Raw genomic sequence first — 27,402 nt, 5'->3', positions numbered from 1 at the left:
TTGTCTATTATTTTGCTTACCTTATTTTGTCTAATATCTTCCTATTTGACTGTCATAACACAAATATCCGTAAATTAATTTAGAGTTTCTTTTACTGGCTTGACTTCACCATGGGCAATTAAAGAGCATGTTGTAATTTATTTATATAAGCATTGAGTAAGCCTAAATTAATTGACTCTAACCTATTTTGTCTATTTGCCTTTCTATTCCTTTATTTGCTCCAGTAATTTCGGCTATCTTGAAATGCTAATGGTTTTTTTTTAATTTTATTTTACATTCTCTTACTTACATCCTAAAGTTATTGTGTCAGTTTTAGTTTGTCACTTTCCCGAGTCTACTGGGTTTTCTAAGTAAAATATCCTGTTACCAGTATTTTTTTTCTGAAATATTTTTTCATCTCTGGTGATATTTATGCCTCTTGTTTTCTTATTTTTCATATTTATAGAAATATGACAAATAATAGTAACAAAAGGTCATTCATTTGATTTACTCCTGTATTTTGAAAAAAAAGTGTCTGGTGTTTCCCAATTTAAAAAAAAACTAGTTTTGAGTGTTAAATACAGATAATAGAGAATTACTAGTGTTGACTGAGTTAACACAAGTCTAGATTTGTGTTTAAGAAAAAAATCTTTTTGGCAACAATATGGAAAATAGACTGGAGAAGGGGAGAGACTTGGGACAAAGAGACTAATTAAGAGTCTCTGACAATAATTTATGTGACATGTAATGAAGTTCTGAACTAATATGATGACTTTTTAAGTAGAAAAAAGTGGCCAGTTGTTAGAGATGTGGTAAAAATGCAAAATCTGTCAAATAATTGAACATGTGGAGTGAGGGGAAATGAATTGAGCACAATGCTGGGGTTTAAATGGGGGAAACTGGAGAATAGTGTTATCTTCAGGAGGATGGGTTTTGAGGAAAATATAATGAGGTTGATATAGGTCATGATAAGTTTCAAGTATCTCCAGGACATCCATTTCAAAAAGTTTAATGAGCCTGGTGGTACATGGTGGTACAGGACTGAAACTCAGGAAAGTTTTTGGGATAAGATTTGTAGATATGTAATCATCTGCATAGAGATAATATTTAAATATATAGGAGCTAACAGGGTCACAGAGAAGGAGTACAGAGAAATATTCTGACCCATGGAAAAGTTTTATATTAGGGGGCATGACCTGGATGTTGAGCCAATATAGAAGACTGAGAGGGAGTGGTTAGATAGGAGAAACAAGAGCAAACAGTGTCATATAGACCCAAGAAAGAAGAGAGAGTTTCCAGCAGGAAAGAATGGTCATTAGTGTCAAATGAAGTAGGTATGTTGAGAAGTATGCAGACTGAGAAAAGACAAACAGATTTAGTGAATAAGAGATAACTAATGACTATGGAGAGAGAGAAGTTTTCATGAATAATAATGTTGGAAATCAGATTCCAAAAGGTTGAGGATTTAGCAAGAGAAAAAACAGTAGAGGCATCAAATATGGACAGTTTCTTTTTCTTGTAGTTTAGGGGGGAAAGGAGAGAAAAGATATAGGATAATAGCTTGAAGGGATATTGCAGTCAAAAGGATATTATTTAAGGATGAGGGAGATTTGGGCATTATTGGAAGTAATAGAAAAGGAGGTAGTAGATAGGGAGAAGATGAAGATTAGATTAAGAAAGGAAATGGTTGAATTTACTACAGGCCAGAGAAGATAAGAAAACATGGGATCTAGAGTACATGTGGATGAGTTATCCTTGACAATGAGAGGGACCTCTTTTGTCAGAGCCTGAGAGGAGGTGGGGTGATAGTGTAGAGGAGTTTTGAGATTAAAGGAGTTCATGTTAAAAGCTTCATTTTTCGCAATAAAGTAAGAGATGAGGTCTTCTGCCAAACTAGGAGAGGGAGATATGAAAGACTTTCAAAGAGTAGAGAATATTTGGAATAGCTTCTAAGGCATGTGAGATAAGGAATCAATTAGAGAGGAAAAAAAGATTTGCCTTGCATCAATGAAGGCCCAGTTCAAGTTAAATAACATGAATTTATAATGTACCCAGTCATAATGGTTGTGTGACTTGCTCCAGTTCTATCCCCTTAATATAAAACATGTAAAAAATTTAAAATAATAACCATAAGGAAACTTGGAAAACAAACATGGACTCTCTTCCTTTACTATGAGCAGTTAAGAAAATATGAAAAGCATGGACAGACAAAGAGAGGAAAGAAATGAGAACTTTTTTGATATCAAGTTAAAATTAGTATGTAGAATTGAATAAAATACAAATGAATGGAGACTTATAGTCATACAGCTTGATAGTGTATTTTTATTTACTAAATTGAACATTTGTTTTTATTGATTATTATCAAATTTAGAGAGAATTTTTAAAATTTTTAAATAAAATGATCAGATTACATTGAATATTGTTTCAAGTTCCTTTTAGATCTAAATCTTAGGATCACAATGATTGTCATCACTATCACCATTGCAGATTAAATTAACTGAGACCTAGAAAAGGAGAATTAACTCCTTCAAAATCACATTAATAATTATAATTTAAACAAAGTTGGGGGGGATTTCTCCCATTTGATCAAGGAGAGAATTTCCCAGAAAATACAGAAAACAAACAAAAGTAAACCACTTTTTACACATATTTTCAAGACAACAATTAGTTGGCAATATAGAAATATGGTATGGAAAAGAAAAATACTGTATGAATAAAGATTTTGATCTTGAGTTTGGAGTACAACGTGAGTTACAGGAATAAGATACAGAATAAGATACTTTAAAAAATGCCATACATCAACAACATCCCTACATAGGCATTTTTGCTCATGTTTCCAAATCTATCAAAAAAGAAACTGATGATCTAGAGATAATCTGAAATAATTGGACATAAGGCAGAAAGTTAATATTAATTCATACCCCCTTTATGGCTCCCAACACCACCTTTTAATTTTAAAGCAAAAAAAAAAATTGATCTTAGGGCTGAAGCTCAAATTATATCTCTTTGAGGCATGGGTGGGGTCCTCTATTCCTTTTGTCTACCATGTTTGAAAACACCTACATGCATTGTAGCCATTCTAAAGGCTGTGTGGTTTCTTCTGGGGTCTGGAAGACTCCCCTCTTGTCTTAATTGAAGTCTGATTCCTCCAATCAGAGAGGCTTTAGAAAAGTAACAAAGGAAAAAAATTGATGGAGGGAAAGGGAAGTTGCATTTTCTTTTTTTCCTGAAACCACAGGCTCAGTGGGGCACACAGTCTAGCCCTGGGCTGGATAGATTTTCTTGTTGGGGAGGAAAATAAAAGAGTTATCTGACCTTGTGCTTTCAATCTCTCTCTCTCTCTGTCTCTGTCTTTCTCTTTCTCTGTCTCTCTGTGTCTCTCTGTCTCTCTCTCCCTCCCTTTTTTTCCTATTCAACAAATAAAAAGTATGAAATTAAAATACAGTCTCCAGATAATTTTAAACCACAATATAAAATATGTCTTCAATATCAATTAAATATGCAATTCTATTTACTATTTATGGTCTTAACTAAAGACATTTATATAGTATAGTAAGAACTTAATACATAAATTAAATATCAGAAAACAAACAACAAACAATAATCTTTTTTCAATAGGATTAAAAAAACAAATTAGTTTGACACTTAAGATATGTTTTGGCACTTGTCCTAAACTACCTTTCTAGGTTTATTATATATTATTTCCTATTCAGGCATATTTCAATTTAGGAAATTAACTCTCTTGCTCTCTTGAAAATTTCACTACCATCTCCATTCCTTTGCATAAATGAATTGTCATGCCTAAAATTCTCCCTTTCCTCACCTCTGCCTGTTAGAATCCCTCTGGTCTTTAAAGACTCAGCTCAATTACCATGGCTTAAATATGACCTTTCAGCATCTTCCCAGCTGCTGGCACTATCTACCCAACTTCCTTTCTGTCACAAAAAAAAATTACTTTGTGTTTATTTTGAATAGATTTTGAAAATACCCATTTTATATATACTGTACTTTTATGATACATGTGTTCTCTCCCCATGAAATGTGAGCTCTTTGAAAGCAAGGATTGTCTCTTTTTTAATTTGTATCTAAGCACTTAGAATGGTTCTTAGCTCCTGTTAGGCACTTAGATAAAATAAGAGGTAGAGTTTTATGCAACATGTTCTATATTTCCTTTGATCCTCACAATGACTCTGTAAAGTAGGCTCTTTCATCATACCCATTTTACTGATGAGGAAACTGAAGTTGAAAGGGACTAAGTGCATTGTTCAGGACACAAAACTTGCAAGAACCTGAGGCAGGATTTGAACTCAGGCATTCCAGCCTCCACATCTAAGTCTTTATCCACTGTAATACCAAAAATACTTCTTGATTGAGACAGTGAGGTACAATGTCAGAAGCACAAGCCATTTGTAAATTAGAAGCTTTCTAGAAATGAGACAATGAGAAAGATGAATAAAATAAGACCTTTTTGGGTCAGTGCAAAACTATTTGGAGTTATCTAATGTACCTTTGCTACTTGGGCACAACTCAATGGCAGAATATATCATATTCTCAAGTGTGAGGAAGATCAGTCCAGGTATCAGAAAGACACCCCAGTATCAGTGTCCCTTTTGTTTTCCCTCTCTCATTTGCCCTTCAATTATATCACTGGAATATTTCTTGAATTTTATCTTTCTGAATTTGATTTTTCTCTTGATTTCTTTTCTTGCTCATTTCTCACCTTCATCTTTCTAATTACACAACATACACCTTAACTCAGGTATTTTTAAACCTAGCCAAAACTGAATTTGAATGCAAATGTAGTTAGGCAAAACTAACATTTACCATTACCAACTGCCTTGGTTACTGTGTTTACCTGAAGAGTTCTCTACTCAATGTTTACAAAATTTAGATACTATTAACTGGTGAAATTAATTGGAATATCAACTTCTAAAATAATTTCTTTCCTTTAAAAATTCTTAGAGTTCCTGAAGTGTACAGTGAGTCTATATATTAAAGTTGTATGAGGATCTCTGTTTTTGAAGTAGAGCAAGGGAGAGATGATTAGAAGATGATGCTTACAGTTAAGATTTCATTTCCTTTCGAGTTTCAGGTTTGGATTTTAAATTCAATATTATTCTCTTTCTCCTGGGTTCAATGCAATTAAACAAATATTTATTAAGTTCCTACTGGTTTCCACGCACTATGCTAGAGTAAGTATCACTAGGTCCCAATTAGTATAAATAATTAATCTCCCAAAGTGTTTGCATGTTTTTGACTTTACATTATTGTAAATTGGAATTTATAAAATATGGTCATTGATTCCAATCCAATGGAAACATGCAATATGAATTGGGATAATGAGACCTACTCAGGGGATTCATTGTTTGAATTAATTGGGTCCCAGCTGCTTATTAGGGAATGCAAAAGGGGGAAAATAGGATATGGAGTTTGGGGGAAAGATTTGCTAAAGGCAGCATTTTGTCCAATTTTTCTCATAATACATATGAGGAAAACCTAGTGGAGGGGATTTCTAAATAAATACGGTACTTCTTAATCAATAGTTTGACTTATTTTAATTTGTTTCATTTGTGGAATGGAAGTTGCACACTAACAATCAGTTCCTATAATCTGTATTAATTATTTTCATGGACATTTATAATTGGAGCTTTATTTTTGTTCCCAACAATTACATAATCATAAAGACTAAATGCATGATCCAAATATCTCATTAACTTTAAAGGCAGATCTGGCCAAGGAATAAATGATCTGTCAAGGTTTTGCATGAGCACATTTGATGTGATACATCACTAAGGAAACAGAGCCTGGGATTTGAATCAAAAACTCATGCTAAAATAAAAGAGACACAATTTCACTGGTGAGAAAAAGGACCAGCTGCTCCCTCTGCATATTCCTATGCTGTTGTCTGACCTGTGGCATTTAAATCCACAATACTATCTAGAGTCCAAAACTATGAGGGATGCAAAACAGTCCAGTATAAAGAGGAGTATATGCCTTAAAACACAATGCTAATCAAACACAATCTTGCCTGCTATTCTGATTCTGATGTGGGACTATTCTTTCATCTTTTTAAGCATTTCTTAATCATATAATAATAATAATAATAACTAGAATTTATCTAGTGCCTGATTTGTAAAGCCCTTACAAATATTTCATTTTTAAAACCTCACAACAACCCTGAAATTTAACATGTAATAGGTGTTTAAAAAATAAATAAGTTTATTCACTGACTTATTATCTCTATAGTAGGATTCTATGAGGGGAAGACAAATTTAAATAAGTATATAACGACAATTTAAAGATAGAATAATGATAATATAATTGAGGAAGCATAGAGGTCTAATAACTAAAGAAGATCTTATATTCTACTATGGGGAAATAACATGTATTCTGTTAAATATTATATACATACATGTAATATCTCTATATAATATATGTATATAATAATTATATATAATTTACATTCATGGGTATATAAACACACACATTTACGTGTATATATATATATATATATATATATATATATATATATATAGTGAAAGAGAAGCAAGAGAGGGAGGAAGGCAGTGGGAGGAACTGAGTCTATGACTTCATTTAAAAACTTTGTCAAGAAATTGCTTCCAACAATGCTATTTTAGGGAAGATTGATATCTTCCACAAAATATTTTCTTAGATTTGAATTGAACATTAAGAGGTTAAGTGAGTTGCCTATTGGCACATACCAAATATGTACAAAATGAATTCAAAATAACTGTGGAAAGACACTGATGATTAAGGAAATCAACCACCAGAGGAGAGACAAATTAGAATCAGGGTTTGCAAGAGGAGCTTAATATTGCTATCTTAAAGCAAGGGCTTTAGAAATGTTTTCTTATAAATTCCACTAATACATTTTCTATAAGGACTTTTTGAGGCAGGGAAAGGGAAGCAGGGGGAAGAGGTCTAATCCTGTGATTTCATAATTGTAGGGAACTCCTGGTGCACAAACCCTATCAACTGGTAACAGATCAGCAATTCAGTTTCTTCATCTGTAAAATGAGGAGATTGGACCAGATGCCCTTTAAGATCCCTTCCAGACCGGAGTCTCTGACCCTATGATCCCATGACCCTGGTACCAGATTTAGGGAAACAAAACATGGATGCCTTTGGCAGACAAACTATTCCCCAATTGTTCCAATGTATTTAAAACACCTGCTATAAATAGCCCAACAATTGTCCCATTGGAGTCTTCTGTTGGAAGGAAACTGAAGGACACAAACTGTTTTTTAAAAAAAAATACTTATTTTTAAAATTCACCCTTGGGGCCATAACTTCCACTGTGTTCTAATCCCACATATACCTAATAACTACAATGGAATAAAGGGAGGAGTTATGCTGAAATATTGCTTTACTTAATGTCTGTAATTTTCTTTAAGAGTCACTGATTCTCTAAGTTTTATCAAACCTATGAGTAAATCACTTTCTGGTATGAAGGAATATGGTTCAGGAGCAGTACAATTGCCTTTGGAAGGAGCCTACATAACACATAATGGGCCATTGATGTAGCATTAGCCCCATTCGCTCAGCCTTGTTCTACTGGGCACAAGTTGTAGAGAAGAGAGGAAAATCTTTGATCTGCTTTTTTGTGTAGAAAATGGGATTAGAAAGGAATAGCCTAAATTTAGAAGACTTTTCCATTTAGATAGGCCACCCTTGCCTTTTTGGGGGGTGGCAAAAATGTTGAATATTTTAAAACTTGGTATCTAAGTACTTTAAGCCAAGAATAACAAAACAATATTTTCTCACAAAGCAGCATCTTGAAAATGACATAAGCACACATTTAGAATTGCCTGGCACATAATTAAACAATAATTTTCAATTAGATTCAATGCATTTACTTATTGCCTACTAGGAAAGACAAAGACAAAAAGTCGAATAGTCCCTGCACTTATGGAATAATACTTAAAAACTAACAGTGACTAAAGTTTGTAAAGTGTTTTACATATATTATATCTTTTTGATTCTCACATCACTATGAGAAGTTGTAGCTATTATTATACCCATTTCATAGATAAGGGAACCATAGCTGAGGGACACTCATTAACTCATCTAAGGTCACACAGTTCAATTCGAACATAGGTTTTTCCCAAGTCCAACATTTTTTAGTATAACCAAGAAAAAGTTAAGTATCAATATTTGAAACCACTATAAAGACTAAGATTGATGGTATATAGAATATATATGTCCTGGTAAACCTTGATCTCTGCTGTGAGGGAGAAGGTATGTTTTATTATCTTAAGAGCTCCCTTAGGGTGGGGGCTGCCTTGTGTCTTTTTTTGTATGCCCTGCACTTAACACATAGTAAGTGCTTAATAAATGTTTATTGACTGACTATCTCTACAGTGAGATTCCATGAGGGAAATTCAAACAAATAGATAAATAATGAGAATAAATTTGAGGAAGTTTAGAGAATGAACAACTAAAGAAGTTGACACCTTGGAACTGAATTAGGATATTTCTTTCTCTCTTTCTCCTTTTAAGGTTTGAAGTAACAGTAATGACCTCCAATCCACCTGGGAAATTTATTTTTTTCTTGTAAATTTGAAGAAAATAAACCATGCAAGACTGTACAATTTGTCAATTCTTCTTCCCAATTATCTAGAAAAAGTGTTAGAAAGTTTGACTCAATCTTATCTGTAAAACAGATGAAAGGTTGTTTCCAGAATTAAAGTTTTTGCTCAGATTCCAAGTGGAGGAAGTTTGAATCTACCATACAAAGTGGTAACTGTATTTGGCATCATTTACCCAGGTTTTTTTAACAGGTATTTTTACTATTTTTACAGATATTTGTCAGATTTTCTGGGAATGTTATTGGGTGATACACCAGGAAACTATGAACCCTCTCATGTAGTGGCATTCTTATAAGCTACTTTCCTCCAACTGTTCTAGCCTAATTATCAGGATATTTCAAACCAAATATCAATAAGAGTTCTACATGCTTTAGTGTCTATCTTTTAAAGCAGTATCTCATTCAAATGAGAAAGCTGAGTGCTTAGTTTGCACTCATTCAGTGGACCCTTTGCAAGGAAATTTGAACAAAAGTATTTTCCTGAGTACAAAATAGCCAGTTAGGTTAAAAACCATAAAAGTTCTTTTTTTCCATGCATCATATCCCTTGTTGTCCTTGCCAGGTCTCTGCATTCCCCAGAACTGTCAATGGTTATGTCATCTTGGCTTCTTTTCCCTCCAAGCCATGGTCATTTATTTTCAAGTGACCAGGAGATCTATTAGAACATTAGGTTAATTTTCCACATCACTAGGGAAAAGAATACTTTCAGTAAAACCTCAATTCACATTTCTCTATACATAGTACCACCCTTTGTGGACACCAATGCTCTTAATAGTAGATATTATCAGAAAAATATATATTTCCCCAAATGAACCTCTGGTAGGGACTCCATCAGACTGCAAATCACCAAAGCACATGGCTATTTCACTTTTCCCTAGGAGAATGGATGGCAAATTGACTTTTGTAAAGCACAGATCTGACCACAGAACTATTTGAAAAGATTGCTTGACTGCTTACTCCCTCAAAGATAAAATATAAACTCCTTTTGGGGCATTTAAATCCTATCACAGTCTGATTATAATCTATCATTTCCAGACTGATTCCATATTACTCCATACATACTCATTCTAGCCAAACTGGCCTGCTTGCTGGTGCCTGTGTACAAATTACAAGAAATCTTGTGTCTGTGCCATTGCCCAGACCTAGAATTATCTCCTTCTTCTTTACATCCTACAACCTCTAGCTCCCTTCAAGTTTCATCTCAAACACTACCTCCTACAAGACACTTTCTAAACTCCTCACATGTTATCTCCTCTGAAACTCTCTCTCTCTCTCTCTTTCTCTCTCTCCCCATTATACAATAGATAATATAATGGATATAAATATATGCACATATAGATTCATATAGATTCTACATATACATATATATGGATTATAAAAGCACCGATGTCACAGGATCATTGTGAGGACCAAATATGATAACCTATATAATGTACTTTATAAATCTTAAAGCACTATATAAATGTTAGTTATTCTATATTTCAATGGCTTTATAAACTGATGCTTAACAGATGAATAAACTTAGAGGAGGATGAATAAAATTCAATGGATTGCCAAAATAAATTTTGAATTGAATGAAATTGGACTAGGAAGGGGGACATTTCAGGTGGGTGGAGTAGAGTAGTACAATCAGACACAATGATGAGACCAGTTCTGTGATTTGAGAGGTCATTTCAACAAAATCATTAATAGACATGGGACTTTGATGAGCATATAGATGCACAAATATATACACACATGCATATAAGATGAAAAATAATGTATAATGGTAGAGGAGAAAGAGCCAACAGAAACAGAGAGCATGAAGATGCTGAAATTTCTCTCCAGAAATATAAACTTTTTGAGGGCAAGGTCTACTCCATTTTGCTCTTAATATTTCAGCACCTAGTCCATTGCCAGGAAAACAGTAGACACTTAAATGCTTGTTGATTGATTATTTGGAATGAGTCAGAATAATTATGGGAACAAATTATCAGAGGAAGGAATGGGTCAAATGTGGAAGGGTTAGTTTGGGGACAAGGGGAGAAGAAAAGGAGGGACAATATTTAATATCAAAACCTAGGTAAGAATTTAGGAATCAATAAATGAGTGTTTGTTGATCTTGAGTTATGATTATCTGATTTTCAAATCTTCAATATACTCAAAGGTTGAAAAATATTGCCTCCTGCTTCAATTTCTGATACTCTCTCCCCTAATTTCTTTTGTTGATTTGTTTTATTACTCATTGTTTTCTCCTATTGTCCTTACCAACATGCAGTATCTCAGTTCCTGGGAATATAACCCAATTCTGGGAAACTGACCACATTCTTTAACAATATTTCTATGGAAGAATGTGTTCTGAGATCCAAAGAGATTACAATCTATTTGTGAAAGACGTATGGGGAATATTGCTTATATATATTCTTTGCATTTTCAATTTATTCAAATGTTCTTCTGATGTTAAATTTTTCTTACTGCTTTCAATGTAACTTCATGTCCAGACCCTCTGAGACTAAAACAGAAAAAAAGAAGGGCTGGAAAAAGTGGTCATTACAATTTGTCACAATTTATTTAAAATGGCTCCAGGAATTAATGTTTCAAGGCCCCTGACACACTCAAAGGGTCAAATTGGTAGACCATGGAAAATTGAATCTCCTGTGTATTTTGGTCCTGCCTGCTTCCATTGCCTGCCTCTCTTTTTATAGCACTCCATTTGGTAGTTCACAGGGCAAGCTTCACCCTTCCCATCTGATCTGCATGAGAGGCCCCAGGGCAGAAAAGTCATAGAAGATCATTGTAGCATGCTTCTTACACAGAAGACAATGCAGAAACTCAGTCTAGGATAAATGGCATCAGCAAGGAGTCACAATGGTAGGGTTTTTTTGTGGAATATTTTGAAGGGGGAGGACTCATAGGTTTTTTTTTATATATTTAAGACTTCTTTGATCAGAAGTTTTAAGAACTTCTAGAAAGAATATTGGATTTAGAATCAGAGAATCCAGATTCCAGTTCTGGCTCTTGAGCATGAAGATATTGAACTTCTCTATTCCGTTTCTTCATCTGTAGAATGAGAGGGTGGGAAGAGATGAATTCTTCTCGCTCAAAATTTGTGTTTCCTTGATCCAATGACCATATGCTACTCTCTGTAAACCCATTTAAAATATTTGACAGACTATATAACAATGCTGAGACCCCAGCTAAAGACATCAAGGAAAATCTATAGCCAAATGTTCGATCTATCACTCAACAAGAATTTATTAAATGCCTACATCTGGTATTTTGCTGGCACAGGAGAGACAAGAGCAAAAATTAAATAGCATCTGTCTTTGAGTATTCATTTCCTTGATTGTCATGGCCTGTTGTACACACATTATTTCAGTCCAATTCAGCACATGTTTTATTAGACATCTACTATGTTCTACACTGTAGTAGGCTCATCGGGCACAGGCACGATAAACAGACAATGGCAGAGGCACGGTCTCTGCCTTCAAGAAACTTACATTTTATTTTTTTTAAACTAAGAATTCAATTGAGTAAATGAAAAATAAAATAATTAGGAGACGACTAACAGCCCTCTATCTCATAAAATTTACATAGGGAAAGTGCTGTTATTAACCTCATTTTTAAAATGAGAAGACTGATGCTCACAGAAGCTAAATAAGTAGCCTGGGTCACATAGCTAGTAAATGCCAGAGAGAGAGATTTGAACTGGGGTCTTCCTGATAAAATCTCTAGCAATTCTATCCACTCTATTTGATATTGTGCTTCACTATCTTTCAGAACTCAAATAAGCAAAACTAGTTCAGTTCATTGAAGGGTGCCATGATGGCAGCTACCAGTAAAACATAGACTTGGAGCCAATATTTGGTATTTGGTGCAGGTCACTCCCAAATTAGAAGGTGGGAGCTGGGAGACAGGGAACAGTGCAAATGCAGCAGTAGCCCTAATGTGCCTTTTTCCTCTGATAAAAGATCCTATGGGAACCCATCCCTGCTAGCTTCTGCATTATCCTGGGAATAAAGTTGTCCAGGTTGGGTTTAAAACAAGCTTTTGTGACTCACTAAGCATCCAGCTCCCCCCATGACAAGACCGTAGTTTGGCCTGACAAAATTTCTAGCTTCTTTCAAAGCACACTCAGGAGCAATCTCCAGCATTAAGCCAGTCCTTGACTTCCCCAGGACAGCTAGTTGGGCCAAGAGTCAGGAATACTCATCTTCTTAAATTCAAATCTGCTCTCAAACACTTACTCTGTGACCCTGGGCAAGTCATTTAACCCTGTTTACCTCAGTTTTCCTCATCTGAAAAATGAGCTGGAGAAGGAAATTTCAAAGTACCCCAGTGTCTTTGCCAAGAAAACCCCAAATGAGATCATGAAGAGTTGGATATGACTTAACAATTAAAAAAAAAACCTTCCCACTCCAGTTGTTATCACATTGCCCTTGAAATCATTATTATAGTAATTAGATGTGGGAGCATATTTTTATCCCCAAGAAAACTTTTGCTTTCTGCATACCCAATAGTTAGTATAACATAGATTTTTTTTAAATGTGATTTCACTGATATTCACAAATCCTTGTGAAGGAACTCTCTTTACCAATAAGAAAACAGTTCTTCAACCTCCTGTTTTAGAGAATTGCTTACTTGGGAGCAAGGAGAGGTTAAGTGCCTTGTCCAGAAGCTCTCAGTCAGCATAGTTCAAAGGCAAAACTTGAACACATGATATGCTGTCTCAAAGGCTGACTATCCATTCCACCAAGCTTTCTTTTACCTGTACATTGTAGATGGATTATAAATAGTGAATGGAATCCATCACTTAATGGTGAATTAGAAAAGAACAGTTCAATTTTCATAAGAATCCATGCCCAGGTGCTATTGTGAACATTTCTATATCATGCTTTATTTAGCTTGTTTACTTTTCCATTTATAATGTGTCCATCAGTTTTTAATCTTTATGTTCACTAATTATAAGCATTATTAAGGAGGGGAAATAGATATTCATAGAATCAACCATCATAGACTCATAGATTTAGAACTGGAAAGGAACTTAGAGGGTGTTTAGTCCAGAGTCCTTATTTTGTTAGCCAAAAGTGCCTTGGCCAAGCTCAAAGAAATAGTGAGTGGCAAGATTTGAACTCAAGTTTTCTAAGTCTAAAAGCAGTGCTTTTTTCTATGATGCCATTCTGTCTCCTTAACTCTCTATTTTAAATGCTTTTTAATTAGTTTCTGATATGATAAGGAGTGAAAGCAAATTTTCCAGATGCTAGAAACATGTCTTTATTTATTTAAAAGGTAGCTTTTACTGAGGGGAGCAGGGAGGAAAAAACTGGTTCTTTCCAAATGCTTTAGTCGGATGGTAGGCTATTTAATGGGGCCAAGAAAGGGATACAGCAAAATGCCAGGCTATTTTCAGTATTGTGCATGGAGAAGTCTGCTTGACGACCTTTAAAGTCTATAATAAATATCATAAATAAAAAGTTCAGTTTCAAATCCCTAATGCAGTATAGCCATGTTACTAAACTCAAAACATATTGGGGAAACATCCCTGCCAACAAAGAATGGTTCAACTGCGGGCTTCGTGAAAACAATAGTGATTTAGAGTGAGATTAAGAGCAAAACAACAATATCTGGGGAATGCTCTAAAACCTTTGAATGAATTAAGCTGAGGCTGGCTCAACAGTGTTTCCCAATCTTATTTACTGACCATCTTGTCTGCCCATAATTGTTTTCTGCCATTCATTTCCTCCAATTGTAGATTATTATTAAAACAATTATATGAAAAAAAGTCTCTCTTTGTTTCCTGTTGCTCGTGGATACAGTGAAGTCATAGGACTTGCTACAGCCATCACAATCTTTTCCATTACAACGAATTATTCTGTCACAAACAGGATATGGTGTTTTGTTGGACAAAGATGCAGAAGATGATTTATTAAGGGCAACATTAGCACAAGAGTGTTATTGTCAGCCATCTCAGCAAGAAATTAGAGCACCCATCAGGGCTTGCCTTTCCACATTTGACTCAATAATAAATCATATATTTTGTAATAACTAAATGAAGGTAATTGGAAAAACATTCAGAGAGGAAGTGTAGAATTCTGCTAATGAACGCCATTCAAATGTATGCTTGATAATAACACTGAATAAGCACTCAGGAAGACAGTAAGGAACAAGAATGAGCTTCATTCAAATCACTGATGTTTCTTTAGTCAACTCAGTTAACAAAATTTAAGTGAAACCTAAAATAAACCGAGCAGTTGTATAGCATAAAACCTGTACTGACTGCTGATTTAGAAGTCGCGTAGACCTGGCTTTGAATTCTGTTTCAATTACTTTATGGTGTGACCATAGACAAGTCACTTAATCTCTTAGTCCCAGGGTCTTTGTGTGCAAAATGGAAATAATATAATCGTATCTACCTCTCAACCTCAACCCAGGCCCTCCATTCAAAATTATGTTTTGAATTTACTGATCTGCACATATTGTTTTTCTAAATAGAAGGTAAGCTTTTTGAGGGTAGGCACTGTTTTATTTTTGTCTTTGTAGCCTCAGCCCCTAGTGTAGTGCCTGGCATGGAGTAGGCACTAGGCAAATTTTTGCTGACGGATCTTTTATCTATCTATAATATATCTTTTGTGGACATCTATTTAGGGAATGAAAATTTTAGGGGTAAACATGACTTTAAAGGAATCCATTTTCAGAATCCCCTAGTACAATCAGTGTCCAAACTGCTTACCTGATAGAAAAACATTTTGGACATAATAAATACATTAAAGAAGTCCCAAAGGAGAAGGGACACTCAATTTTGATGCATTCCAGGGCCAATTCTACAATAAGAGAATTGCTGATAAACCTTACTTAGTGTTCTCTGGCCTTCCTCTCCTTGCCATCTGGCCATAAGAATGATAACTGGTGTTCCCACAAGAGGGCAGGCAGGGAAAAGGATTACAGTTAATGGATTTATTGGTCCATTTTTATCCCCTATATGAAAAAATAAATTGAGGAGAAACCAAAAAACAAAGAGGAAAAAATCACTTAAGTTAAAAGAAGTTTCCCCAATATTTCTTTAGCCAAACCACACCTGCAAAAAATATTATTAGTATCAAATCCCCAACTGCAATATTTTCTTATTTTTATAGATGCTAATGTGTGAGGCCTCATTTATAATAACAGGCCCCCAATCAATGGCTATAGCAGTTTAGTTCAATTCTATAAGTATCCTTAAGCACCTACTATGTGCCAGGCACTATTAAATACTAGAATATGAATTAAATTAAATTATTTTATTTTTCCCTCATAGATTCTCTATTCTACTAAATATTCTATGCTTGGGATATTTAAGCACAAAGGATAGAGGTAGATAAAGTGTAGAATCAGGAAGACATTTCATTTCAATTTATGAGATATTTACTAAGTCAATAGCATGGACAAGACACTGGGCCCCATAAATAGTCGTGTAGAAAAATGGAGAATAGCAGAGTTCTTGCACTTCAGAAGGGTATATAGCTTAACGAGAGAAAGAAAATAAGGATATATGTAAGTGTGGTACAAAGAAGAATGTGAGAAAAGGGAATGAGAGAGAGATAAAGTGCTAAATATATATAAGGAGGGTGAGATTGTTTTCACAAGGAAGATCAAGTTAGGCTTCAAAGAGGAAATGACATGAGATATGACTTGAAGAAAAAAGAAAGATTTCAACAGTTAGAGATGTACAAGGAGGGTTTTGCTTTTGGAGACAGTAGAGAGCAGGGTGATTATCAGAACAATTAACTGGGTTGGAATGTGATTATGTTAAGGGGACTCAAATGAAAACTAAAAAGTAGGTTGGAGACAGATTATAGAGAATTTAGATGCTTGAGTATTGCTTTCAGCAATGGAGAGTCACTGAAGATGTCAAAACTGCAGAGAAACCTAGTCAGAGCAAAAGATTAATTTAGAAGCTATGTGAAGAAGAGACCAAAAAGATAGGCTTTGAATATATTTACTAATGAATAATGAAATGTTTGCATTATAAGCAATAAAAATAATTTGCATTATTGTTGCTTAGTCATTTCAGTATTATCCATATAGGCCTTTTTGTGACCTCATTTGGGGTTTTCCATTGAGATAGAACCAATTACTATATTTTAGATAAATAAAACCTCAAACAATATGTATTTTAATATATCTTATTGCTTCAGGAGATTCTATATTGATTTGAATCAGGATCTGGCTACCATCTCATTAGAGGGGAGGTAACAGTTTCAAGGGCTATTGTGATGGTAAAATTGACAATTAATAGTATGTAGTATTTGAAGAAGTGGAAAGAGTCAAAGATGACACCAACGTTTGGAGCTGGGGTAATTAGGAAGATGATGTAACCATCAAGAGAAACTGATTAAAAAGATTGGAAATAGAGAGCAAAGATAAACACATTATGTAGAATAATAATAACTAGCATTTAAATAACACTTATAGGTGAGGAAACTGAGGCCCAGAGAAGATAAATAACTTACCCAGGTCACACAGTAAGTATCTTAAGCAATATTCAAGCTCAGGTCTTTCCAACTCCAAATTAGGCACTTTATATTCTATACTGCCTAGATAATTATGTGTATCTTTTGAAATGTTACCTATATGTTGTATTAACTAACTTATAGCTGGTATATTAACTCTAACTGGCTGTCAGTATACCTGTCCACTGAAGCAAAGGAATTCCTTCTACCAATGTGGTTCTATAACTTTCTAGTCTATAAACCACTGATGCCATTTTTAGTCTTAAAGAATTCCCTGAAAGACTGAAAAGCTAAATAAGTTGTTGAGAGGTCACAGAGCCAGGATGTTTCAGAATTGGATTTTTAACCCCAGATCTTTCTGACTGAGAGGCCAGATCTCTATCCAGTGTACCCTGCTATCTGTCAGTATTTAGGCACTCATATACATATGTGTATATCTAAATATATGTAGTGATTTTTAATTTCATTTTCATTCTGGAATTGCTTATGCCAAAAACCATCTAAATTCTAGATTCTAGGCCATGCCCCTTTTAGCTCTGTCCTTCAATGACTTTAGGACTCCATTTTTAAACATCATGTTAAAGAAGTTTTTGAGTGAGTTGTTATGATGAATACCCACAATCCTAGAATTCTGAAATTGAAAGGAACCTTAGAGACAATTACATCCCATTCATTTCCAGGGAAAGAAACAGAGGCCTAGAGAGGTTAAGTGAATTGCTCAAAGTTGTACAAAAAATAAACGGCATAAACAAGACTAGACCCTGGGCCTCCTGATTCCCAAGACAATAATCTTTCCACCATAGCATCAAATGTGTATAAATCTTTTATATTTGCAAGATTACATAGGTATATAAAATCGCATTTTATCTCACAACAAACCTTGGGAGAATGTATTACAATTATCCCCATTTTACAGATGAGAAAACCGAAATAAAGACATTAAGTAATTTGCCCAGAGTCACACAGTTAGAAAGCATCTATACCCCAGATATTACTGACCCCATGACATGGGATCAATGGCTTCTCTAGACATTATACCATACTATTCCTCTAAATCCTCCACCAAGATTACCCAATATGGCAGAAGCCTTTCTTAAGTTCTGTTGACATTGTCTGGAGACCAGTGAATGCATCGAGTGTCTCTGTCCCTTGCCACATAACTACTAGCATACCTGCAAATCACATACTCTTCAGATGCCTCTCAAGTATTTGTTGGCTGGCAATGTATTGTAGCCTACTCATATGCACATATCTCTGCAAATATCCTTCTAGCTTCCAGGACCACTGATGGATGATACTTTACACTAAAGTTATACTTCAAAATCCAATAACCTTTTCTTGGTGTTCTTTTTCTTTGTTCTTTCCATAGTATCTGATACTTTTTGCATAATAACACCCCCTGTCCTTTTTCAATTTCTTGGATTTTTTTCTTTTGGTTTCTATGACACAACATATTGCCCTGGTTGTCCTACTACTTCCTATACTTCTCTTTCTCTGTCTCCTATTCTGGATTCATTGCTAACTTTTCTTCTCTAAATATGTTGTCATCAGCAGTCATTTTGGTCATGTCTGGTTTTTTTGTGATTCAATTTGGTGTTTTCTTGGCAAAGATACCTGGACTGCTTTGCCATTTCCTTATCCAGTTCATTTTACAGATGAGGAAATGCAGGCAAACAGAGTTACGTGACTTGCCCAATATTATATAGCTAACAAGGGTCTGAGGTCAGATTTGAATTCAGAAAGATGAGTTTTCCTGAATTCAGGCTTGGCATTCTGTCCACTGCACCACCTAGCTATTCTCCAAATTTGTCTTCACATTAAAAAATAATAACTAATCCTTAGTATCTGTCATGAGTTTGTGCCTTAAGATCTTAACAACTTGATTTCTGAATTTATATCTATACTCTTACTCATTATCATGTACTTCATTCACACGTTTCTAACTGATTGAACTCATTATGTTTCCCAAAAAGCAATTTCCCTTATATACCTCTCAATTTTTATTCCTGGCACTTCTGCTGTCCTAGTTACTCTGACTCCAAAGCTTAGAATCATTTTTTTACTCTTTCTTCTTACTCAATCCCCTTATACAAGCAGTTATGAAGTCCTAGAATCTTATCTAGTAGAATCTATGCTCTTTGCAGTCAGGGACATTTTTGCTTTTTCTTTGCATACCCAGAGCTTAGCACAGTTCCTGCCACATAGAAAGCTACAGTGGATGGAGTACAGGATTGCCTGAGTGACCATGGGCAAGCAACTTTACCTCTGGAGCTTGTTTCCTTAATTTCTTTATTCACAAAATGTGGGGTTGAACTTAAAGACCTTGAAGATCCTTTGCAGCTCTAAATCTATGATCCTGTGATATAGTCTAATCTTGCCTTGATCAGGGATTCCATCTCTAATCTCACAAATAGTCATTCAACCTTAGGATGGAACCAGCCCAGTAATGCAAAGCTCTCTATTACCTTAGCAACTCCTACTTTTGGTTGTTTCTGATTGTTGAATTTTTTTTCTTATGTGTCAAAATGGGATTTACTTCTTTATAATTTCAACCAATTCTATTTTCTTTTCCTTTGCAGCTCCTCCCTCATCTATACTCACCTGTTACCTGCACCCTTATTTGGGTCTTCATCACCTTACCTTGACAACCATAGCAGCTTCCCAACTATTCTTGCTACTTACAAACATATTCTTCCAATTCATCCTGCACACTGCCACTGTGCTGACCCACACTAGGGAGACTATATACAATTATGACTGCATTTATCTTTTTGAAACAGTACAATCTTCCTGATTTGATTCCAACCCGTGTCCCCAATGTGATTTCCTACCCTAATCTCACACATAATCCATTCCAGTCAAATTGAAGTATTTTGGGGTCTTAGAATGAATTGTGTGCACTCATACCTTTATTTACTGCCTAGAAACCACCATCTAACCTTCCTAGCTTTTTCAGCTTTGAGCCATCCTCCATTACACATTGGCTCTCTAGTCACATCAGGTCACAATGACCTCTCCTTCCTCTGAACATTCTATAACATATATTATCTGTAATATTCTCTAACTATTTATTATAACTATAAAGGGAACAATGAAACTTGGCATGTTTTCTAGCTCTGCACTGAAGGACTTTGGGATGACTCAAATGTTCCTTTAGGCCCTGTGACTGTAAGGCTGCATTGAAAATTGGAGACAGAAGCAGGAAGTTACCCACTCAGTAGGCTATGAAAAGGAAGGGAGAAAGCCACCACCTCTTCTTTTGTATCTCCTCTGAGCATCAATATGGCACTGAGTTGATGTTGGGCTCCCAAAAGCTAAGCCAATGAAGGAAAGCTATGGTAAGTCCTCATAAGTTAGAAAAGCTGTAAATCATTCACATGTTGGAAGAAAAGGGATAGCAGTAAGGACAAAAAATTAGGACCTGACAATGTGATATCTACAAGAAATATACTGAAAGTGAGAAACAAACATAGTTTAAAGGTGAGGGACTAGAGCAGAACATACTATGCCTCAGCTGATTCAGAGAAGGCAAGGGGTAACAGTCATGATCTCTGACAGAGTTGAGGCTAAAAATTGGTATAACTGAAAGGGATGAACAGAGTAATTATATAATGTTGGGAGTTATGATACTATGTATAATGAAGCATTATTAATATTGGACCTATGTGAATTATGGCCCCCAGATTTTTAAAGAAAAAAATAAATGTGATACAGATAGAAATAAATAATAATAATAATAATAATAATAATAATAATAACAGTGGAATTCAATTTTCCTCTCTCAGAAATATATAAATCTATCAAAAAATAAATAATAAAGATGGTAAAGAGATGAATAGAACCTTACATAATTTAAAGAAGAGAGATATCTGGAAAGTTTCCACACACCTACATGAGGTTAGTATCAGATCTAAGCCTGAGCAGGAAGGAAGGAAGGAAGAGAGGGAGGGAAGGAGGGAGGGAAAGAAAGAGAGAAAGAAAGAGAGAAAGAAAGAGAGAAAGAAAGAAAGAAAGAAAGAAAGAAAGAAAGAAAGAAAGAAAGAAAGAAAGAAAGAAAGAAAGAAAGAAAGAAAGAAAGAAAGAAAGAAAGAAAGAAAGAAAGAAAGAAAGAAAGAAAGAAAGAAAGAAAGAAAGAAAGAAAGAAAGAAAGAAAGAAAGAAAGAAAGAAAGAAAGAAAGAAAGAAAGAAAGAAAGAAAGAAAGAGAAAGGCTCTAAGTCCAAACCAATGATGGAGTCTGCTATCTAAGGACCAGCCTTGAATTGAGAAAGATTAAAATAAGAGAAATCAGCAGGTTGGATGCAGGGTGATCCTTTAAAAAAAAAAAAAGACCAGCATTAGAATGTGAATTCTTAGAAGGAAATTACTACATTTTTGTATCCTTCACACAGTGCTTAACATGTAAAAAGTATTTAATAAGTCCTTTTTCACTGACTGACAAGCAGTACCTGAAAGATTATCTACTAAGAGTTGCAGAACCATCACAGTCAGCTTTGGTGGAATGGAATGATTGCTCCAAGGAAATCACATATCTTCAAGCATTGAAGAATGACAGACCTATGTGAGTTCTTCCCAAACTAGATGACAAACTCATTAAGGGAAGAAACTGAATTTCCAGGGCTTGGAAGAATACCTGGTAATTAAAATTCCACATTTATTAGACATCTATTCTACTAGACACTGAGGGATAAAAAGGTGATAAGACATGTCCTTACATGCAAGCATAGCTGATATGAAATTTAAAGACTGATGAACTATAATTACATTAGAATAGAGGGAAGAGCACTAGACTTGGATATCAGAAGACTTAGATGTGAATCTCTACCTTGCTGCTGACTAAGTGATACTAAGCAAGCATATAACTTCTCAAGGCCAGTTTCTACATCTTTAAAAGAAGGTGGTAAAATAAGGTTCCTTCTGTTTCCTACATTCTGCAATTCCCTGATATGGTTCAGGGCTACCTGACCCTGCCACTATCCTGGAGTAAGCCCTCATCCTCTCATGCCTGAACTATTGCAACATCCTGCTGGTTGGCCTCTCTGCCTCAAGCACTTCTCCACTACATTCAGTTGTCAAAATGATATTTCTAAAATGCAACTTTGGTCATGTCACCCCAACATTCAGCCAACTCCAGTGGAATCCCTGACATAGCATTTGGAGCCTAGCAAAAATGTAATGAATTCTTGTTACCTCCTTTGCCCTTCCAGGATGAAATATAAAATCCACTTGCTTTTCAAACACACCACACCTGGCCCCTTCTTACCTTTCTAGTTTTCTTTTTAAAACCTTTACTGTCTGGCTTGGAATCAATACTTTGTATTGGTTCTAAGGTAGAAGAGCATTAAGGCTTAGGCAATGAGGGTTAAGTGACTTGCCCAGATCCTCCTGGATAGGAAGTATCTGAAGTCACATTTGAATACAAGACCTACCATCGCTAGGCCTGGCACTAAATCCACTGAACCACCTAGATAGTCTTTTTGCATTTACAGCCCATGTCATCCCAAACACCTCTGCTATCCATGACACTGGCCTCCTTTCATTTCCTCAGACTATACACTCCATCTCCCTTTCTAGGTATTTTTGCTCACTACCTTTTTTACCTGTAATTTTCTCTCTCTCTCTGTCTGTCTCTCTGTCTGTCTCTCTCTCTGTCTGTCTCTCTCTCTCTCTCTCTCTCTCTCTCTCTCTCTCTCTCTCTCTCTCACACACACACACACACACACACACACAGAGAGAGAGAGAGAGAGAGAGAGAGAGAGAGAGAGAGAGAGAGAGAGAGAGAGAGAGAGAGAGAGAGAGATCTGCCCCTGGTTTCCTTCAAGTCTCAACTAAAATGTCACCTTCTATAGGAAGTCTTTTCTAATCTCCCTTAACTCTAGTGCCTTCCCTCTGTTGGTTACTTCCAATTAACCTGTATATAACTTCTTGTATATAGTTGTTCTATGTTGTCTCCCCTCATTAGATGATAGATCCCTGGAGAGCAAGGACTATCTTCTACCTTTCTTTGTAGCCCTAGGATTTAGCGCAGTGCGTAGTCCATAGTAGGTGACAAATAAACATTTGTATTCACTGACAATATAAAAAGCTTCAATATCTACACAAATCAAGAAACCTTTCTGTAATTTTTATGAATCTGCAAATCCTGGAAGCTGGTGATTAAAGACTCATGAATAAGATTGACTACAAAAGGTTAGCAAAAGGTATTCTTATAATAAATATATCAAGTGAAATATATATCCAGGATTTCAACCATTTTGGTCTCATTTAATCATTGCTCTTTCCCTATAAAAAGTATTTAAATATATCAAATAAGAGAATAGTTTTGAGCATCAATATAACATATATCATAGATATGAGTATCTTTATAAGCAAATGTCTACAACAAAATTTAGAGTCGGTGGATGATGATAACAAAACACCTTACTTCAGTGCTCATCCTCTTGAAGCAAGGAGATCAACTCCAAATTACTCTCTTGGCTCTGAGGTAATGAAATAATGTTTCGTTTTGTTTTTACAGAAATGGTAAAACATCATATGCCTTATTTCTTCCAAGCCATTGTTTGCCAGTTAATTTCATTTTCCTTTTTCTTCCATAGTCTGTACTGAATTGAGAAAAAAATCCTTGCCCTCCCTAATAAACAAAATGTCCCCATGTGCCACAATTTTTATGGGAAAGGCCATGGTGGTCTAGCCAAGAGAAAAAGGTTTCTTATTTTGTGTTTTGAAACAGAGTTGTCATAAACTCAGAAGCTAGAAGCTCTCCTGAGATCATCATTTACCTGCTAACATGTTGTACCCCACCTTCACTCTCCAGGGAGATTATAAGGTCCTTGAGAGCAGACTATTTACCTTTGCAATCCAATATCCTAGTAGAATGCCCACCTGTAGTGGGCACGTACCAAATTTTAGAAGCTTTCCCACTAGAATCAAACACAAAGCAAAGGATCTCCATTGTCTATACTGTTGTGGAAAGAATGTTTGAAGTGTTTATCATCTATAGCAATTGAGGAAATAAACAAGTAAAAAGGAGGCAAAAAAACCACCAACAACAAACAACTGTTGGCTTACTTATAGAACCCCAGAGATTCAGTGGCAAAATTAATCAAGACAATAGCTTCTAGAGAGTAGCAGGAAATAAAATTATCACAGCAGAAATAGATATATATGATGTATATAGAAATAAATATGTGTGTGTGTATGTATGAAAACATGATTTCTTCAGTGATCATTTTGCAAAAGGCTAAGCAATTAGGATTAAGTGACTTGCCCAGGATCACACAGCTAGGAAAGTATCGAGGCCAGAATTGAATACAGGATCTCCCTTCTCCAGACCTGGGTCTATCTCCTGAGACACCTAACCTCTCCTTTCCCATAGATTATTTTTAAAAACCCAGGAGGAAGCATTAGAAAGAGAAGAGCCATTTTAAAAACTGTAAAATGGGCAAGACATGTGAGTGCATAAGACCAATCAAGACACATGCAGGATATGTATAAATACCACAAGATAGTCTCTACAGAAATAAAAGAAGGCAAGTGATTTTTTTTTTTAAGCAGAAAAGGGAATACCCAGAAGGGATGAGCTGAGACAGTAGCAGTTAGTCCTATGCACATTTGAAGCAGCTGGCTTAGCAGACTCTTCCTTTATGTCTCCTTAGACATCCAATTTGACTATCTTCATGCAACAGAATCTAAACATACCAATCTTATTCCAGGAAAAAACAAAAACAACAACAACATACAGACACATTTCCTCCTTCTCTTCTTTGCAAAAAGCCACCAAGTGCTTATTCCTCCTATAGTTACTGGTAGTAACATTAATTGAGTTACTCCAAATGAACCAATATGAATATTATCAGTAACAGATGCAATACAGAGGGCATAAAGTAAACAAATGGACTTGTTTAATATTAAGGAATGTTTAAAGAATCTGCAGATTTCCCTTAGAGTTTTCCAAGTACTTCTGGGCAGTATCTACTGCTCTTTAAATGAATCCACTTTTTCTCTCCCTTTCTTTTTCCAAAATATGTTCTTTCATTGCACTCACATTTATGGTTTAAATTTTACTAATTGTGATATTTTATTATCTCCTGTTGGAGAATTTTTTGCATAATTTTTCCTGTGATTTTTAAAAATTCTGGTTTCCCTTTATCTCCAGATAATTATACATGAGAAGAAAAAAAGTAACATTATTATATCTACATATGCACTTAATATGTCATGAAATTTAAATTGTACATAGTACTTTTGCCAATCAAAACATCCCACACTTGCTCATTCATATGCATGTATTATATAGTCATCTGGACCCTTATTTGTTCAAAGAATAATTCTAAAGCTTTAAAATCTGATGTTTTCAATTATGCTATATGAGACAAAATTGGGGAAGAATTTCAGGGGGAAAATCTATCAAATGAGTTTTGACAGCTATTCTATAAGAAAAAAATTGTATTGATAAAGTTATCTTAAATAAGGTATCTGGCAAACAATGTCTGTTCATTTTGAGATCTTTTAAGGTTAGAGTTGAAGTGGAGAAAACTGAAGAGATTTCTATGTCACCTTCATGCTTCATACAAGGTAAAATCTAGTGATAAAAGCTGATTTCTATGCAAACTCTTTCATTTTCTGTGCCCAGGGTCCAAAATATATGTAAAGGTATGAGGAAACCGAGATCACACTTACCTTAATCTGAAGACATTGTCATTTGGTGTTCTCCTTCAATTTCCCTATTTCTTCAGCTCAAGGTTTTTTCTGGGTTGCTTAAATACTTAGAAATTCTTATTCTCTTGCTTTGGTTGCTCTTATCACCTCCATTATCCAAATTCCGTTAAGAAATGTGGAAAGAAAAATGCAATTTGTTTACTCCAGGACAGTACAGTAAAGCTGCTAGCTTTTAAGCTCAATGTATTAAAGATTGTTTGGCTAAATGGCCAGCACACTTCCTCCTATTCTTTCTTAACTTAGTTTTCCTGCCTCCAGTGGAGTCTTTTCCTTCCCTGGGATATAAATAGGTCTGTTATAACCCAGTATGGAGGAAAGAAGAAGGCAGGAAATGAATTTGAATTAAAAAGAGAAATCTTGGGTCTTTTAAAAATGGATAATAGAATAAACTTATTATTTTAATTGACTAATAAGTTTAATCATTTTTCCATAAATAATTCAGCTACAAATATGTACCTTTCAGCCTAATATTTATTTAACTCATAATAAATGCCAGCAAATTCTCTGTAATTTCTAATAAATAAAGCCTGATGTTTGCATTGAGCAAAATCCACTATCCAGAAAACATTAGATACTTTTTGGGAGATGTGTAAAAACTTAATTAAAAGCAAATAACTTTAGCCTTCATTCCTTTCACTCTCATTTAGGTGAATAGCTTTCTGAGGTAAGATGTGATAAAAAGCATGTTTTCATAAACCAAGATAGAGAGGACAGGGAGATAGATATTTTAAATAGACCTTTAAACATTTTGATTTTTACATTAAGTAAAATCGCCTACATAAGAATGAGTTATATAATCAAGTATTTTAGAATACATTTTTATTTTTTTGTTTCGAGGAGGCAAGTAAAAAAAAGTTAATTTAAACAGTAACACTTTGAATGACTTCTATTTTGCACCCAAAAAAGCAATACAAATATAATATATTCTTATAATGATCTAATAAGATCAAAAAGTTCCTTTACCTACGATATACAAAGGAGGAAGAAAGGAAGAGGGAGAGGAAGAGAAGGCAAAGGAGAAAGAGAAGTAGAATGATTGTGTAACAATAACAATAATACTTGTCCATCAATTTTGGGGAAGTCTTTCAAGCACAGGGGGGGAAATATATTCATCTGAAATGAAAGCAACCCAGTTGGGATGAGATAATGGTGGCTTTTAAAGAAAGATCAAAATATTTAACTAGATCAAGGATCTAGAATACACCAAGACTCAAACGGTTCTTTGATCTCATTTGTGTGGATTCTCTCTCCACTAATTCAAGTCATAATACACCCATGTTTGCTTATGAAGTGTGACTTTTGCCCATATCCTCCCAGAAATCCAATCATATGTAAGCTTCTTGAGTAAGTGGATAGTTTTATTTTTTGTTTTACTAACACAATGCTTGGAAAAAAGCAGACGCTTAAGAAATACTTCTCAACATAAGGGGGCTTTTCTCAAGTTCTCTTGGCATTGCATGGCTACTATATGGAGTGTCCAAAGATTATTACTCATTCTCCCTATGCAATTAGTCATCTTTTTTCTTCATGAATCTATGACTCAATGGTATAGATTGAATTATTTGGACAGGTTTACTTTGGAGAAGAGAGTACTTGAAGTGGTGGAGAGAGGGGTTTACTAGCTGTTTGTC

The 27,402-nt window shown here is 35.0% G+C and overlaps 1 protein-coding gene across 3 annotated transcripts in view; it reads right to left on the bottom strand.

Moving 5' to 3' along the window:
• RASGRP3 (RAS guanyl releasing protein 3) overlaps positions 1 to 26,020 on the bottom strand; it is a 155,254-nt gene extending 129,234 nt beyond the window's left edge. Inside the window, exons 1-2 of one of the 3 annotated variants that reach the window (XM_056813263.1) lie at positions 25,733 to 25,981; positions 3,295 to 3,387 (exon numbers count right to left, since the gene is read on the bottom strand). The gene's annotated coding sequence lies outside the window, so the exon portion shown is untranslated. Of the gene's footprint in view, positions 1 to 3,294; positions 3,388 to 25,732 lie in introns of all 3 variants that reach the window. The other 2 variants (XM_007476066.3, XM_056813266.1) reach the window with 2 other exon arrangements.
• Between the last annotated feature and the right edge of the window lie 1,382 nt (positions 26,021 to 27,402).

Source organism: Monodelphis domestica, chromosome 1 (genome assembly GCF_027887165.1).
Source record: "Monodelphis domestica isolate mMonDom1 chromosome 1, mMonDom1.pri, whole genome shotgun sequence".
Lineage (NCBI taxonomy): Eukaryota > Metazoa > Chordata > Mammalia > Didelphimorphia > Didelphidae > Monodelphis > Monodelphis domestica.
This window is presented reverse-complemented; position numbering and strand designations above follow the sequence as displayed.